This window comes from Anopheles aquasalis, chromosome 2 (assembly GCF_943734665.1).
Source record: "Anopheles aquasalis chromosome 2, idAnoAquaMG_Q_19, whole genome shotgun sequence".
NCBI lineage: Eukaryota > Metazoa > Arthropoda > Insecta > Diptera > Culicidae > Anopheles > Anopheles aquasalis.
In genome coordinates, this window is record NC_064877.1 from 34,750,001 (window position 1) to 34,755,000 (window position 5,000).

Consider the following 5,000-nt stretch of genomic DNA (forward strand, 5'->3'; position numbering starts at 1 on the left):
TGGATCGCACCTTAAGTGGATAATGGAATTTACCTATTTTGGGGCACCGGGGAGGAAACGAGGCACCGGTACCACCCCCCGTGTGTAAGGTGTCAAGTTGCGTGCCCTGCCCCGCTTATCGTGCTCCCATTGAAACACCAATGAAGAGGCCTTTACGGCGTATCATCTAGCGCAAAGGAGAAAGAGGAAAAAAATGTTGCGTCAAAGCATAGAAGAGTCCTGGAATGTCGGTTGGTGGCACGTGTAGTGGGTCGTACCGTGACTAGACATGACGCAGCCGAATTTTCTGGCAAAGCGATGGCCAAAAGGACCAAACTGTTCACTGTCCGAACACCAGAACCTTAGACGGCTGTTATGCATTTTCATTTTACAACCTATTAGGGACCTCTGCTGGCGCAACAGGCAGTCGAGATGGGGCACGGTGAACGGCAAATTGATCACGGAAGGTACATCCCGTTAATCACAGGTTAGCCAAGAGCTCCATAAATAAATTGTTCCATCTCTTTTCCTAAATTCAACGGCTCACAAAGCAAAAGCATTCGCGCGGCTGCTACCCACGGCCGAATAAGACAACAATTGATTCTGATGCGCACGAAACGGGAACGGGAGTGCCGGTTTAAATCGAACGTTTGATTTGATGTTGATTTTGGGCGCCAAAGTTCATAAAACATTAACAAGCACCGGAAGCAGGGCTAACGAGGCAAACTCGCTTCCTCGTTTCCTGTTGCTTTCCGGCTTCTGTCTGATGCCTTCACTGAATGCATAATACGAGTTTCTGGTGGTTCTGGTCGATGGGGCGCGCGAAGCAAAACGGTTCGATCCGTTCCGTTTCGATTCGTCCTCGTCCGACAGTGGCGCGAATGTTTGTTTCTGCGTCTAGACAGCGCGTATTTAGACTCCATTCGGTTCGGTATACCGTATTTGCCAGACTCTCGATGGAAGAAAAATACGTTTCGACGCTCAGTGATGTCGGTAAACCACTCGCTTTCTATCTTAAACAAATAGCAGGAATTCAGAAACGACCAGCATGCCTCCCGCTTATCTTAACATTCCTTTAAGGCCCAGTTGTTTTCATCGTGGTTTTCACACAAACCGTCCATCATAACTTTGGTTTAGAACAAACAAGAAAACTGAAAAAAGGGCGAACCTTTCGAGACAAACAGAGCGCAAAACATGGCGCCCGTTTGTTCGCTCCTCCATGGTTCCATGGAGAGGCTCGACGGTGTTCACATGCCCGGTGGGACACTGTGGTTGTAATTCTGCAACAAAATAGAGAACAAAAAAGACTCTCGAAAAAGGCCCCGAAAACGAGACGTGTTGTGGCAACATTGGCAAGGTGGCAAGGTAACAACACAGGCGCCAAGGCGTTGTTTTAACACCCAACGAAAGCTGCTCATTCGCTGGCACTCGATCCGCTCTCCGTCTTGACGTACGTAACGTGCGGTGTGCTTTGAAACCTGGCACCACTGGCTGTGTTTGTGGATCATCACACTTTAATGCTTCGACGGTGACGGTGGTGTTATTCGAGGAGTTCCGTTGAGTACACTGAACTTTGCCACAGTCACCGCCAGATTGAGACTATGGTTAGAGAAAGCACTCACTGTGGTACACTTCCGTGTGCGTGTCTAGCAGCTACCTCAGTGTAGCTGATAACACTAATTGCTTCTTTGGGTTTGAAACATTTTATCTCATTTCTCACCCAGATTGTCTCTCCTACGTACGATAAAGAACTAATAATTTACGTCAGTTGATGCTAACATATAGTTTTTAAACCGTTTCTAAGCATTGGTAAGCACGCCATTCGCCTGCAGGGTACATCGCCACGTCGAATGGCATTGCTTGGCAAATGGCCACCGTAGTAGGGGCCACCGGGGGCCAAAAGAGACGGAGTGTTGAATCGATGCACACGGAACCACAAAAGCACAGCCGTTGTGGGATCGAGGATCGCGGAGCGCGGGACTTCGTTGACGCTGGCCATTTATCATTATCAGCATCCGAAGCATGCACGCAGAGCCGCTAAGTCTAGAAGGCCGGGGGAAATGCCAAAAGCAAAAGACATACACTCACACACACAAAAAAAAGAGAAGGACCCGTACCTTCCCCAATCCGTAAGAGACCAATCTGCGCCGTGGTATGGTCGGTTTGGCTATACCAGCATGTGAACCAGCATCCTGTCCACAATGTCTATGAGCATTAAATGTTTTACTACCACCGCTCTCGCTGCCACAGTTTGCTGCGCTGCGGTTCGTCCGCTGCTGGACCGGTTCCTTGGCCGTCGGTCGGTGTTTTGTGATGTGCCGCTGTTCGATGTGGCCCTGATATTGGCACCGTGAGCGAAGGGTAGCCACCGACGAACGTTTCGGACCGGAGGCAATAGCCCACAGCGCCCGCCGGCAGTTGAATGGAACGGAAATCGCAGTACACTGAGGATAACGAGAATTTATGATGGCGATTTATTTATGAATGCTTTCATCCACTAACCAGCGGGGGATGTGTCTGGTCCGGTGCGTCGTTGAACCGTTTCGTACCGTGCCGAAAAGATGCTGGGCCTGCAGAGATTCAAATGGTTCCGCCTGGTGACCAAAAAAAAAAAACGGAGCGTAGCCCCTAAATCGTAGACGCATTACGGTAACAGTGCTGCAACGAACTTTCGGCGCTATTTCGTTTGAAAAGTTCACCGTAGAAACGATATCATTTTTGAGGCTTTTGAAAAGGAACATGCTCGATCATGTCGTTCATATTCATTTCCTGGTAGCGGCTAAACGGATGTTCAATTTAGTGTATCATCACAATCATCTTACCACCGTACGCAGGTAGTACCGGGAAGTATCAAGATAATACAGTCAACATCAAGTTTCGATGAAAATAAATCAGTAGAAAAAAAAAACAACCCCAACAACATTCCCACATCATCGTGCGAAACCCGAGGTAATAGGTCGCCATTTCCACGAAAGATACGAGCAGGGCAAATACATCCTTTCGTTGACGTAAACATAGTCAATCTTGTTCCGTCTTGATGATGTGATAACACAGGTGAGATGCTTCCAAGGGTCGAACGGCCAGGGAAACCGTGGAAGATACTTAATTTCCGGTTAAAGGTAGTGCGGAAATTCCCATTCGGACGTGCAGTGATGGATAAGGATGGGTCGAAAAATCCGTTTTTCTTTTTTGGGGAAAAGAATCATTTGGCCGCAATTTACGATAAAGGATGATGGATATGGCAAAAAAGGAAAAGATCCTATAAACATCATTCTTCCAGCAGAACATCCACTGCTACAATATGAAATCAAATTCGACAACTTTGACTTATTTGTGATTTGTGGCATATTTCGAAGATTATTATAATTTAAAACAGAAGATACTCGGCCATATGCATGACCATCCCAAGCGGTCCGATCAAAATTTATCGAAATCCAGTCACGATGTGCTGAGTGCGGATACGACAGAGCAAAAGATCAAACGTTTCATCATTTTAAGGACGAAAGCTTTCTTCGTGTAGAAGGGACAGTTGCCATGATTGCCTTCACCAAAGTCTGGTTTAGATTGAATTATGCAAAAGCGCTCCAAGGGTTCCATGCGTGTTCATCGGAAATCATTCCCGAAAATACTAATTGGGTACCTTGTGGTAGCATTTGGGTAGATGGCGGCTTTCTTAAACACGTGAACACGACGCAAATTCCAAGTTCTGTGATGTTGTTTAACAATAATTTCCAAAGACATACTCCGGCACAGCCACATCTATTTCATCACGATGACCTTCAGGTTGATAGCAAAAAAAGTTATAGATCAATGTTCAAATAATGCTTCACGAAACTCCTTCATCCTCTTTAAAGAGAATCCCTCAAAAAGGTCACTATAACTCAGCTCCTTCGTTCAACAAACATCAAAGGAAGATTTTAGTTTTATTAAGAAAAGTAATGATTATGTTGTATCTTTTCATATTGAATACACAGAGCTCCATCGAAAAATGTTTTATGCATTGCTGAAAACTCGTATATTTAAGGATATTCAACGTAACCGTGTAAACCAGCAGCATAGAATCATAGAATCTTTTTCCTACGAGATCCATGTACGTAATCCACGCAGAAAAGGAAAAACACGATTTATAACGCTGACTGCGACGGCTCACATCAATCCTAACCCGATTTTCAACCTTTCAACATGGAGCACAAAGTTAATCTCTGGGATCAACGTATGTGCACGAATTCTTCATTCTGTCCGGGATCTCCAACGGAAGGAGACAGTATTGGGTTAGCGCCAAACATTTGGTATTAAAATCTAAAATCCTCCTCAAAGAACCACTCGGTGCCTAATTAGCTTACTGCCATTTGACCATTTTCCAGCGTTGGTTTTGCTTGGTAAAGCACGGATGGAAGGAATCCGAGCCGAATCGAATTAAGTCGGCTTATCCGCTCCGCTTAATTTTCGATTTCCCATGTGACCACACGCACAAGACCGACCAGACGGTCTAGCCGTAACTCTGATTAATGAATAGTTCCACCAGCAAAGCCACCACTAATTCTTACTCGACCAAGCATCTCGCCTTGTGAAGGTTGTAACAAAATGCCATGTTTGGGTTCTTCCCAAATAATGATACCACAGGGAAATACGTTTCAAAATATTAATATTTTATTATTAAGGTCCTTCGGTATCTTCCGCATGCCACATGCTCTCCGTGGGTAATCTGTGGTTACTGTCTATGGATCAGAATAGCATTTATTGCCCAGACAGTGCTGAAGAGATGCGGAACACCAAATTGCAATACGTTCAAGATTCTAAATTTCACTTATATAGCATGTTCAAACGAATAAAATGATCAGTAACTAATTTGCTATATCTAAATACTGTTCAAATTCTGTATTTAGTTTAAAATAATCTCACAAAACCCAACAAGAGCTTTGCCACTCAGGTAAATTACATCATATGTGTCACAAAAACTCAGAAACAAATTAAAAATATAATTAACGACTCAATCATGCTAATGAACTAATTTCGTTTTT